Source organism: Podarcis muralis, chromosome 4 (genome assembly GCF_964188315.1).
Source record: "Podarcis muralis chromosome 4, rPodMur119.hap1.1, whole genome shotgun sequence".
Lineage (NCBI taxonomy): Eukaryota > Metazoa > Chordata > Lepidosauria > Squamata > Lacertidae > Podarcis > Podarcis muralis.
The window spans coordinates 69,044,691-69,058,906 of NC_135658.1; the positions used below are offsets into that span (position 1 = coordinate 69,044,691).

General features: G+C 40.3%; 1 protein-coding gene across 7 annotated transcripts in view; it reads right to left on the reverse strand.

Annotated features, from left to right (window-relative positions):
- Positions 1-14,216, reverse strand: part of SHROOM2 (shroom family member 2) — a 104,586-nt gene that overhangs the window by 67,034 nt on the left and 23,336 nt on the right. The window lies entirely within an intron of this gene.

Sequence of the window (14,216 nt, forward strand, 5' to 3'; positions counted from 1 at the left end):
AAAATTCAGGTAAAAAAGAAGAAGAAAAAGAATGGTGGCCTCTTGCATTGCAGTGAATAGGAGATGGCAGTGGATCAGTATTTTGTACATTGCGAAAGGAAGAACCGTATATCATTTCACTTGAAAGAATTAGGGAGGTGCTAATATTTCGCAATGATTCCCCAACCAGTTTTTAATGGGATTTAAACACTATTATCTTATTAGACACTGTTTGGAAGAGCTATACTCCTACTTCATACTTTATCCCCCCTGTCTCATCAAGCCATCACAAATAGCGCATACTGCTGCATCTACAACACTTGGAAAGTATAATTGCCACGAAATCACTACCTTTTTTCACATCTGATAGAGGCAACTGCAGGGATCTTTTTTTATTTTTGCTGCTTTGTCATGAGCTGCCTTCTTCAGATGAAAAGCAGACAATTTTTAAAAGAAATAAATGCGGCAGTAGATAAAATTGGGTAGGGGGGCAGATGATCTTCAAGAATAATCTTCTTTTATTTTTATTTTACATAATCTGCTTAGGATCACTTGGAGCAACTCGCCTGTAAGATTTGTTACGGGAACACCTCTAACAAAGAGTGAACAGTGTGAATAATTCAAGGCAAGGTTTTCAAGGTAGATAAAACCTGTTGCCTCTGTAATCTAGGCTTATCCAGGAAGACAGAACGCTGTCACTACATTATCAAGCTATGATGAAATATTAATCCTGCAGCTCTGTATTCCCACACTATGTGTAACGAGAAATAAAATTAAAGTTAAATAATTAATTGGGTTCTGAGAGACCAAAGTGTCAAACCATAAGAGAAGGCTGCCTGTTGCATCTTTGCATGAATCGAGAACGCAACCACCCCGTGCTACCAGGGGGCAGACTCAAAACAGAAAAAAGCAGAAATAAATGAGAATAAGAATAATAATTTATTATTTATTATTTATTATTTATACCCCGCCCATCTGGCTGGGTTTCCCCAGTCACTCTGGGTGGCTTCCAGCAAAATATTAAAAACACAATAAAACATTAAAAACTTCCCTAAACCTTCAGATGTCTTCTAAAAGTCAGATAGTTGTTTATTTCATTGACATCTGATGGGAGGGTGTTCCACAGGGTGGGCACCACTACTGAGAAGGGTAAGGGCTTTTTTGGAGAGGTGTTTTTTACTTTTTCATATTCTAAAATAAAAGGTTAAGTGTAAGAATGGCATGTGCTTCAGGGATGAAACGTTAGGGAAATAATGCTTTTTTAATTAGCGGCAGAGTACGAATTGGTACCGGAGGCTATATGAAACTACACAGACCTCACAGGCATCAAGATTTCAGGACTATGCAATGCTTAGTCATTTACTCCTGAAGTTCAGATATGAAACAAGAAATATATGATGGCTAACCATCTTTTTTTTTAAGCTAGTAACTAGTTTTAGATAACCTGCAACTGACACTGTGAAAATGATTATAACTTTTCATATAAAGGAACGTGGAAAGCATGCTTCATCAAATATTTGCCCCCTTCCCACCAAAGATTTAAATGCTGAATTGAAAACCTTATATTAGTAAGTTTGCTTCTGAATTTTTCACATGTTCTAAGACTTCAGACTTTGGATTCAAAAAGGTGCCTGGCCTTTTGTCAGAAAAAGGAAAACCTTTGGATTCTACCCATGGTGGTAATTTTTGACAACTGAGGAAGATTTTGTTCAGCTGACCATTTTTCAAAAGTGCTGGAATTAAATGGTGCGTGTGTGTAAATCTACTACCCCCCCCCACAAAACCCCACATCAGTAGTGTCCCATTCATATTTTTTTAATGAGAAGCCAGAGCCACAAACCAAAATTTCTCTGCCCAGTTCCACACTGCCTGCAGAGGCCCCAGGTCAAGCTACAATCCTTAACTGATGGGGGAAGTCACAATTCCTCACATCTTAAGAGCTGTAGCTCTCTGCTTCTGTTCCAGTCCGGAAGTGAACAGTGACAGCCCTTTGCACTCCATGGTGTTTCACAGTACTTGCTGGCTTGCTGGAGCTTGTCTGGCAGACAGAAGCAGCTGTTTGCAATTCACGCCCTAAGTTATAATATGTTGTTCGTAGTATGAAAACATTCTAGAGACTCTACCATGCCTCCCGACACTGACTTTTAGACATTTCAGATTATTATAATTTATGAATAACTTTTTACATTCATCTCAAAAATGACACACATGCCATAAAAGCAGCTAAAAACAAGTTTTAAAGCCAGTATGAAAAGCCAGAGATAGGTATAGCTCAGTTGGCTAGACTTTAACCCAGGGGTCAGCTACCTTTTTCAGCTGTGGGCCGGTCCACCATCCCTCAGACCATGTGGTGGGCCGGACTATATTTTGATTTATTTTTTTTAAAAAATGAACAAATTCCTATGCCCCACAAATAACCCAGAGATGCATTTTAAATAAAAGAACATATTCTACTTATGTAAAAACATGCTGACTCCCAGACTGTCCGCGGGCCGGATTTAGAAGGCGTTTGGGCCGCATCCGGCCCCCAGGCCTTAGGTTGCCTGTCCTTGCTTTATGCATTAGAACATGGTGTTAGTAATGCCAAGGTTGCAGGTTCGATCCCCGTAAGGGACAGCAGCACATTCCTGCATTGCAGGGGGTTGGAACAGATGATCCTCAGGGTCCTTTTCAACTCTTGTTTGTTTATTTGTTTCCAAAGGGAGAAACCATTTCATCCCTACTCATTTGTTGTATGTGTGTACGTACAACCACAAGCTAACAGTGGCTGCCCAACACTTGACCTCTACCCAAAGAGAAAGGTTGCAGAATTTTATATGTAGCAGCTCCATTTATTGTTATAGTTGCTAGAGCAATGCAGTAGAACAAACTGAACACTCTTAGAATTTACACATATGAACTGATATTGGCCAACTGAACATATACAGTGCTGCTGATGTTTTATTTCAAGAACAGGCAACCATTCTCTTAAGTTTATTTCTTGGCAATGCAGAGGACTGCTTTTGAAAGGGTGATCAGGAGTTCTTCGTGCACAGCCCTTCTGATATCATGCAAAGCACGAACTAAAGGTATAATAAATTATTTGCAGGAGGAAAGGATGCTGAATAGCCATGGGGGAAGAAAGGTACCTTTAAATATAAACATGGTGGTAAACAAAAGTTCAGATTTAAAAACTCGTCTGGGGGAACAGGAATTAGAGAGCCATTTTTTGCAAATTTCTCAGAAACATATGGTCCAGACATTCAGTTGCACCCGTTTCTATGAAAGAAGCCAAAGCTCCTTTCTATTGCTGAGTTATTAATTGGTAACATGAATCCTCTATAGTGGTGTAGTGTTACACTGAAGCCCTTTATTCTACTCCATCCAGAAACAGGACACTTTCTTTTTCTTCTTCAGGACAATTAACTAGATTAGAAACTAATGGATGAAGCTCCTCAATTATATACAAGGTTAAAAAGGTAAAGGTACCCCTGCCTGTACGGGCCAGTCTTGACAGACTCTAGTGTTGTGCGCCCATCTCACTTAAGAGGCCGGGGGCCAGCGCTGTCCAGAGACACTTCCGGGTCACGTGGCCAGCGTGACAAAGCCGCATCTGGCGAGCCAGTGCAGCACACGGAAACGCCGTTTACCTTCCCGCTAGTAAGCGGTCCCTATTTATCTACTTGCACCCGGAGGTGCTTTCGAACTGCTAGGTTGGCAGGCGCTGGGACCGAGCGACGGGAGCACACCCCGCCACGGGGATTTGAACCGCCGGCCTCTCGATCGGCAAGCCCTAGGCGCTGAGGCTAAGAGCACGTTAATTTGGTTTCCTTGCAAATTTGTAAGGCAAATTTATAAGGCATCTTCACTTGGAAGAACAGAAGACAACCACTCCACCATGTTTGCTGAAAAAACTAACATTTCATCAACACATCCAGTTAAAATATGCACACAGACTTTCAGTATGACACAATCCCGTTTCCTAAAAAGAATGTGCTCCTGCTAGTATATTTCAAATATGGATGGGCCCTTGGCTCTCCAGTTCTGGCTATGCAACATATTTCATTGACAAAGTAGCTTTTCATACCTGACACTATATTATATTCAGAAAGTTGATGAGGATGAACACTGGTCTTCAACACATGTGTGGACATGCATTACTATACAGTGGCCTAATTCAAAGTGTGTCACAGCAGCAGTACTACCACTATAGGTAGAAAAAGAAAATGTAATGAGCCCAGAAGTGCATGTTTGGCCTAGGTCTGGAAAGGTTCAAAATTACTGGCACTGACTCTGCATTTAACATTCCGTAGATGGGACGCCCTGGGTGTACCTCTTAAACACTTGTTACTGACACCAGAAAAAGCTGCCTTTTGTAATGGGAGTATTTCTTTTTGTTTGTTTGCTTATTAAATTTGTATACTACCGCCCTATATCCGTAGGTCTCAGGGTGGTTCACAACATAAAATCATAATAGAAAAAAACACAGAATACATAATAAAAACAAAAGCAAAGACAATCCAATAATCCCCACTTCCACAACACATTTTTAAAGGGAACTGGCTGTCAATCAGCCAAAGGCTTGATTGAAGAGGAGCGGTATTGCCTGGTCCCCAAAGGTGTATAATGAAGGCGCCAGCAGAACTTCCTTAGGGAGGGCATTCCACATGCAGGAGCCACTGCAGAAAAGGCATATTCTTGTCCTGCCACCTTCTGGACCTCTCATCCACAATTTGATATACAGATTTATTAAATATGCACTTTTAGAGCAAGCCACAGTTCCATGAACAATGGGGAACTGTGGTTGGTTTAAAAGCAAAACAGGAAGCTTTTGGTGTGCTCCTCTCATTCATAAAGAGGAGATGGGTTAGGGGGGGCCTACAAGCCCAAGGTCTGCATAGGCTTATACAGTACCTTTAACAGCAAACCATGGTTTGCGGTTTTGTCTAAACTGGATGTTCGTATGTTAAAGACCAGCCTTCTGTTTCCATAAGCCTTGTGTTATGAAGGCTGTTTTCCCCACAGCATCCACTGGCACAGAGCTCTGCACATATACAGGGATACTTTTTCTAGCTACATGGCAGATGAAGCATTGAATTTAGAAGGATTTTCTTTTCACCAAATGCAGTACAACTTGCAGTGCTCGTAGGAAAAGCCCTAGCAGCCAACACATAAACAATTTACGTGCTTTACAAATACGAACCTTGTCTGTTTGGTGATACTTTAGAACATTATTCCTGTAGTAGTCTAAACATGGAGGGAAATATGCATCGCATTAATCTAAAGAAGTGCTTGGAGCAGGAAAATATTATTACTCAGATTTCTACAAAAGAAAGGGACTAACAAGCTAACACAAAAGTGCTACAGTGGAGGATTTTATCCTAAAGGCTAATGTAATGCAAATATTTGGTTTGGCACAGACCACTTTAAAAAACACAGTGTTAAACGCACTAACAGTGCAGTCTTATGTGGACTACTCAGAAGTAAGCCCCATTTGCTTCAATGGGGTATTACCACCAGGAATAAATATATAAATACACACACTCTCACTCTCTCTCTATATATATGCCTAAAGCAGTCATTCTTCTGCATTGGCTTGCAAACAAGCAATTTTCTCAAAAAGTAAAAATAAGAGTAGATTTTTTTTCATTAAGAACAGCTGAATGTTAATTACACTTAAGGCATCTCCTTATAAAAACAACTTGTCAGAATCTAGGAGCGGCCACATTAAACTAGCTCACTCGACAGAAATGACCTTTCACATAGAACAACAGCTCAATTGAAGGTGGCTGAGTAAAGTCTGGACTAGCAAGACAGAGGAGTACAACTGGGAAAGTCCCTAACCATCATTATTACATTGGTGGGATCTCAAACTGTGATGCGGACTGTCAGTCCCATGAAGTTTTCTTGTTATGTTTAACAATGCTGGTTAACAAATTGCAGAACTCAGGTTTGCAAAAGTTGGACTGGTGCACACGACACGGTAAACCAAACTATGGCTTACTGTGGCCACATAAACATGCAGGGTTCTGAACAGGATTTTGTGGTTCTTGTTGTCCTAGCTCCACACTGGGCTAAACCAAAGTTGGGCTTAGTGTGTTATTCAAAGCAGGACTCCTGGCCTGTTTTGGGCTACAGCTTGTGATTAGTGAGGACTAAACTTGACCTTGAGTCCTGAGTTTGGGTTACATGTTAAGCCAAACCTGACTTAGCTCACCAGAGAGGACCAAAGTGACTGCAAGCGCTTCTCTGTGAGCCCACAACATTTGCATGGTCCTGGTAAGCCATTGTTCGGCTTACTGTGTTGTGCAAACCAGGCCAAGGCACCATACACAATGCACTTCAGTGCTTCTAACCAAAAGATACAAAGAAAATGTAGGATGGCATCCAACTAGGTCGCTGGCTCAGAATGACTAAAGAATATGACTGCATTTCTATCATGCCTTAAAAAGAAGATAAAGACATATCCTCCACACATTATTTTAAACCCACCATTCCTCTAAGGCAGAGCTTTCCCAACTTTTCATGTTGGTAACACACTTTTTAGACATGCATCATTTCGCGACACAGCAATTCAGTTTTACTAGCAAACTGGAGGTTACACTAACACCTTTCCAACTCCGGGAGGAGCGTGGGGAGAGTTCACGCGACACACCTACACACTGCAGCCAAAACAATAATGTCTCGCGACACACAGTTTGGAAAGCTCTGCTCTAAGGAGCTAACAGATTTTTAGCTTCACAACAAACCTGTAAGCAAGGTTACAGGCATCTAAACACAGAGGGTTCCTGCCTGATGCTATTAGGCGAGGCCTTTCAAAGCATAGGCGCTGCCGCACTAAAAGATCAACTTCTCACAGAGGCACATGAAAGGTGCATTATTAAAACTCGTCTAAAAATGAACCTACCATGATGAACATGCAGAATGCAAGAAGCAGCCTGGATGAAATCTGCTTGAACTGTCATGAGTCTTGCCTCCCACAGTCTTCAGTGCCAAACACAAACCAGGGAGACTATTTAAAGAAAACAACAAAACCTACTATTTTCAAGCTATGCTTTAAACACACACACAGGTCACAAAATGGGAGTATTTTACAGATCTCTCAAAAATACATAAGCATTTACAGGTGTTTATAGTTACAAAATATGCTAGGTTGTGGAGAAATGGGGACTGTTTTTTATTTCCTTGACTGGCTGTGCTGTAATTTATTTAGGAGTTCACCTTAAACTCAAGGTTATTGTGTATTACTGGCCCCAAGCAGAGTTATTTGAACACATGCCAACCCTGAGCAATAAGTTACTGGATTTCATGCTCCATGAGGGGTATTTTAAACATAATTCATGGCCTTCGTTTCAGATCAAAAGCACCAAAGGAGTGCAGAGAATTAGATTACAGATATTACAGACTGACTAAAGGAGTTAGGGAAGGCAAAGTCACAGTCACCTACCTTCAGAATACATTCCTCCATGTGTATATGTGTGTATGCACACAAACACAAAGCAGTAAAGTTAAACTTTGCATTTTAACAATATTCTCTCAGTTATAAAAGTTCGCAATTAACTCCAGCAGAGTCTCGTGTCCCTCGTCTGTCTTAATTTAAGATGGGATGTTGTTTTCTGCTGTTGCCCGTTTTGTATAATGAAACAACAGATGATTAAGGTGAAAGACATTTACAAAAAAAAAAAAGAATGCCACAGAGCTAGAAAATGCTCAGGAAAGTGCAATCAAAAAGATGAGGGTGCAATTCCTCTATGAGGGAAGGTTTGTTTTTTAGCTTACCCAAAAATGGCAAGACGGGACAGAACAAAGGTTTCTACAAGGTGTGGGCAGCGTTTCTCCTCTCATAACCGAAGAACCCAGGGTCATCCAATGATGCTTGATTGTGTTAGAGGCAAGACAGACAAAAGGAAGTATATGCTTCAACTATGGAACTCACTGCAACAAGAGGTGGCGACAATACCAACCCAGAGGGCTTTAAAAGGAAATCAGACAAATTCACAAATGATATGCTACTAACAAGCATGCCCCTAAATACTAGTCACTGGGAAACAACAGTGGACAAGGGCTATTATCTTCACATTTGTGTACTTGCCGCGTGATTGATACAGGGTGCTGAGTTAGATAGTTCTTTACTAGGACTCTTATTTACTCGGAGTAGATACTAAATAAGCTCCTTCTCTCTCTCTCTCTTTTAGAATTATGCTTCTTCCCACTCAAAACCATGCAGTACCCAAAGTACTGCATGAAACAGGAATGTATTTGCTGAAACATCAATATCCATTTTAAAAGGCGCAACCAACTTCCTCTGGTTCTTTTCCTTTTTTCTCAAGCCAGCTGCATCTGTACCTTAGGGATGTCCTTCCCACTTAGAAAAACATGCAGTGTTGCCAGTATTCTCAGATTTCTCTCCTGGACTTCTAGAACATTTATCAGAAATGCATGTCTGAGCCAATGTTCAAGCTAAATTCTAAGTAGTAAATTTATTTGCTCAGCACCATTGTTCATTTCAAGGAATCAGCCACTTATGTGAATAAATTAGCAAAGTGAGCCTCTTATCCTAACTTTGAAAGCAGTTCTGTGAGAACCAAGAGCGTATCATCCCTCACAACTATCCAAATAAATACAGTGGACGCTCGGGTTGCGAACGTGATCCGTGTGGAATGCATGTTCACAATCCGCAGCGTTTGCAACCTGCAGTGGCGCATCTGCACACACGCAGGTTGCGATTTGGCGCTTCTGCGCATGCGCGACTGCCGAAACTCGGAAGTAACCCGTTCCAGTACTTCTGGGTTTTGGCGGGTATGTAACCCGAAAAAACGCAACCTGAAGCGGCTGTAACCCGAGGTATGACTGTAATAGCACTAGAATTCGGTGAATATCTCCTATCCCAGGACCCACTGCAAATAAAGTACTGCAAATAAAGAATAATACGTAATCATGCCTTTGTAAGCAAAGCATGTGTGTGACTGTTGATAGGCGCACCATTTTCAGCTCTGAAAGGGGGCAGAATGGGGCAAGGCAGAACAGACAATAATGGACTTCCATGCATCCTGCTAACGCGCACAGTGGCCAGAAATGGAACCCCAGCATAAGTGGGAATTCTCCTATAAACCAATAAGGCCCACTAGCATTTTTAGTAACTTCTGAAGTATAGCAGCAGGTAGTATTGAAATATCAATCACAACAAGGCAAACATCTGCTTCGCCTAGGAATCTTTTCTTCCTATGTACATAAAAATGTAAGTCCATCATCACACAACCCTCACTGAAGGATCTGTAGTGCTGCAATACCATTGAGCAAAAGGGCATTTATGACTTTTGAAATGATTTCCCGTGAAATCCCTCTTTTCAGTCCTGTGTCTCATACTCCTGAGACACTAGTGATTATTAAGTAGTAAATTATAAGCTAGTGGGTCCTGCAGATGAATATTCAAGATGCTGGTGGTTTATGCATTAGGTGTGTATGAGGTAGGAAGGCAAATTATTGTTCAATGTGCAACCAATGTTCATATTCCTCCTGGCCATGAGCTTCTCCCAAATGAGAATGCCTATCCTTTTATATTTAAAGGATAGCTATATTTAAACCAGAATTTTATGCACAACAGAAGGTAATGTGTTAAGTTTTACTGATATCCATCTGTACATACTTTCTGAAGCAGACTTAGTGGCACCAAAAGCCTGGCTAGAAGATCATAGGAAACGTAGTATGACCTATACATTTATTTATTTCTAGAAGTATTTATTTACTTACTATCCTAAGGACCTCTTCCCACATTATATTAGTAGTACTAAGAAAGCTGAAACAGGTCTAACTTGTTCTCATGCCTTAGTACAACTAACAAAACACAAAGCTGTCCCTTCCCAATTACATCATCTAGCTGGACAGAAGGAATTCTTCCTACCGCAATATTGGTTGGCTGAACACAGTGTAAATGCAACAAACAGGCGTTTTACAAGTGCACCTATATGATACACATGTTTTTGGAGAGTTGGAATTGGCCACACTCTTCAATGCACACTTGGTGACAAAGCTGAATCTCCTGGTGTATATAATGTGTGAAAGAGAAGCAGGATAGAAATGACTTGATTTGTTGAGCAAATAGCATGAGGCCCTTATCAGTTCACACAGTTTCTTGTTGGCCCACAAGCAAATGGGACAGTAACAATATCAAAGTGTTTAATTAAACTAACATTTATTTATTTATTTATTTTTTCAAAATACATCAACACAAGCATTGCATAAACACTGTAACTTTTATATGCTAGAGACAGGAGGAAAGGTAATGTTGCAAAGTCCCATAACGTGCTGGTAAGTAGGTTTTATAAGAATGTGTGGTGCTACCTTAATTCAGTCAGTGCAGACACCTACTCCCTCAATGCATCCAGCTCTGATTTGCAGCAGAAAGAGGTTCCAAGGCCTGCTTTAACTGGACATATTGATGATTGTGCTTAGGAAATGCTCTGTTACTGCCGAGATATTCTTCCATGTATTGCAGCCAGGTGGATCCTATTACCAGGTAGGAAAGTGGAAGGGTATAACATGTCTCATAAAATAAATCTTTAATGTCTCTCTAGCAAGATGCATGTCACTGCACATAAGAATCTCCACAAATTTACTTGCTGGTTTGAGGGGCTGGATTTTAAAACAGAGTAAATTTAAGCCTCCTCACTAGCGCCACATTTTTAAAGTTTGAGAAACATTCTTGTTACAAAGAGATACATACACAAGTCATTATGAACATAAATCCCCCCCAGGATAGCTGGAGATAGATTGTCCAACACAACAAAAAAGCATTCCTTGTCATTTTTTCAGATAAACTAAATAAGCTTGACTTGAACATTTCTTTCCACAAGATGCTTGTTAGGTAACTACTTCTTCAATTAATAGGTCACATAAAGATGGAGGAAGCCAATAATGGAAGTCTACTTTCTGAAAAAACAATGAAACTTCAAGCTAGATTACTAAAACAAACAGAAACAACAACAACAACAGCAGCTATGTACATTTTAATTAAACAAAGCCATACGGCAGAGGATGCTTGCCCGATAGACTGAATTGTGTCACAAGTTGTTCTGTTTCAAGATCGTGCAACAATTCCTGGCACTGTTGCTTATAAAAACCCCAGAATTATACCCCTTTTCCCACCACCAAAACACTAAAAAAAGTAAAAGGAAGCACATTCCTGAGCCCCCACGATAAAAATGGCTCAGCGTGTGGAATGCAAGGCAAACATTCCTGTATGAACTCAAAGGTCTGATTTAACTTTGGAGCAGTAGCCATAGCTTCAGGGAAGGGGGGAAATGGAGACCTTGAATGTTGGTCTTTGCCTCCAAATCCCTTGCTCCCAAAATCATTGTCTTTTGTAGAAGGGGAAATAGCAGCTTCCTTAAGGCAAAGACCAACACACAAAGACAGAATTCATCCCGCATTGTGGGAGAAGAAACCAAATGCTGAAAATATACCTTGTTTGAGAAGAGTCCGTTTTTCTGTCTTTCTTTTTTTTTTTTTTTTACTCTGGAATGAGAAACCCAAATCTCTCTAAACAAACAAGAGTAATTTATTTACAGTTTGTTAAATTATCTCAGTATCATTGCCAGGAGTGGCTTCCATCCAGCTTTTAAAAGCCTAAACCATGTGATTTTCTAAAGAACAGAGGTTCTATGGTTTAGAAAACAAATACCAATGGACAGTTGGCTGGTTTGGAGAAACGCATAGGGCTCTGTGTTACGAGTGACCATATTTGCAGACAACGCTGTTCCGTCTCCATGCTTTCCACACCTATGTGAGAAAGGTGAAAGCTTGAAACATGACGTTTTTTTAAAAAAATGAAATTTAGGCTTAGAAACCATGTGGTTTCTGCTTATATGTTACATTTTTTGCCACACGTAAACTCTGTGCAAATGTGATCTTCTGTTGCTCACTGTTCAAGTTTGTCCAAAAGTGTCAAGTAAAGAGAAAAAGGCTTGAAAACAAGAACAAAATATTTGCTTCTTGCAACAGCATCTTCCAAAAACAGTGAACAGAACACTGCCCATTTAAAAGCCTATGTGATTAAGTGCTACTTCGCTTCCTCTCTTACACTTACACACACACACACACACACACACACACACACACACACACCAGTTAAATCAACTACCTATTTTGTCTATCAAAGATGAACTTGCATAAGAAATTGATTTAGGGAAGAAAAGCCCCCCATTATTTTGCAAATTAAATAAACCAGAAAAATAAAGCTTTAAAGTGAATTGAACTATTTATGAGAAGTTTCCAGCCACATTGGTCTGTAGGATAATTTTTAAAAATCAACACATTGATGGGACACAATATCTTTATTAGGACAAATCATGAAGCTACAAAGCAGCCAGCAGCCTTTGAAGGACCCTTTTCAGGCTGGTTCATATTAAAGAAAAATAGTGAAGCCAACTAGATCATAACCTGTTAGCTCTATCTACAACCTGCAACAAGATTGTGTCATGCTAAAATACAGGCAGAACTGTCAGCAGGACTCTAAAGTGTGAAAACATGGAACTATACTCAGTACAGTGGTATCTCAGGTTACATACGCTTCAGGTTACATACACTTCAGGTTACAGACTCCGCTAACCCAGAAATAGTGCTTCAGGTTAAGAACAGTTTCAGGTTATGAACAGACCTCCAGAACGAATTAAGTACTTAACCCGAGGTACCACTGTACTCTGAATATAGCATGACATAAAATCCATTGTTCAACATGGCTGAGCATGGGCCAAAGTGTTCCATGGCTTGGTGGAGCTATAGCCATTTGAGAAATAATGCAGCAGCAGCCCATCTATCATGCAACTCAGTGCAGGGAGCAACATTTATATACCAACCAGATTTACTGAGTTTCTGAAACACGTAACTCACATATCAAAGGCACAATCATCTGGGGAGTCATCGTCTGGGCAGTAAGAATATGTTTTGGCTTTAGATACTGTCTTATTTTCTCTGTTCAAGCCGAGAACATTTCTCCCCATTACATTCTGAACTGTCTAGCATTAAGCCAAGTGCTTTCAATTATATCGTGTTAGTTGCCAGCTTCTGTGCTTCCATGCAAACTCTAGAACAAACCTCCCCACCACACACACACAAAAAAGCTCTAAACCATAAGAGCAAACGACAATCATACCTGAGTTTTTAATGTTTTGCAAGATACGATTCTAAACTTTATTTAGGTTCTCATTTTGCGCAGTATGTGTGTAAGATTTGCATGGGGACTGGCATCTTTCGTAACCATCATTTAGTGTGTGTGTGTGTGTATACACACTAACAGTGGATTCCTGTGCCTAAAAAACAGAGTTCATTTTCTGTAAGTTGTACGTGTGTGTGTATGCACACATGTTCATTTAACAACCTCAGCAACATTACCCTGGTTACCTTAAGCTCCATTAATCTTAATGCAGTCCTGCAAAACAAAACAGTTTCCTTTAACAACCGGATTCTTGACCTTCTGCTACTCTGGTGCATGAATGGGGGTCGCGGTGGAAAGGATACTGTCCAATCCCGACCGAGAGCTGCAGTATTAAAAACAGCACACGTGCCACAGAATAGCCAGGAGAAAAGACAAACTCTTCCCCCGTAACACCACCATGGCAACAGGGCCCGTTTGCATTCCTCTTCTGTGCTCTCAGAGCATTAGTAATCCAAATTCACAGAAAATGTTCTTTTTATGGTATCTGTCTATTATGGAGGTGATCAGGAATATATATATGCACATCATTTCCAGTACAGGTCAATCTTCAAACCCAACCCCAAATATCTAAAGAATGCAAACAGATTTTAGAAGGTGAAGGTGGAAAAGGCAGTTTGTGACAATTATTTTTTTCCTCTCTGTGAAAAACCATCCTTGAGCCTCAGGACTTGGCTTCTTACTAAATTCTTCCCTCACATATATTGAGTAGTTAGTTCTACTGGATAATCAATGAAGAACCGGCATGCATTATTGCTATGGACGCTAATTTAAAACGTTTCCATTTTCCATATATCCTAAAAGAACAACTGTAGTTCAAACGATATCAGAACATTTTTTTAAAAAACTCGTTACAGTGATTCCCAAACTTTTTGCACACTTGACCATTGCTTGGTTATCTTGGTGTACTACTTCACAATTTTTCACAATTACTTCACAATTTTTTTCCAATTTTTTTTTAGCAACTAAAACCATAGAACTGTAGCGTTGGCAGGTACCCCAAGGGGTCGGTCATCTAGTCCAACCCCCTGAAATGCAGGAGTCTTTT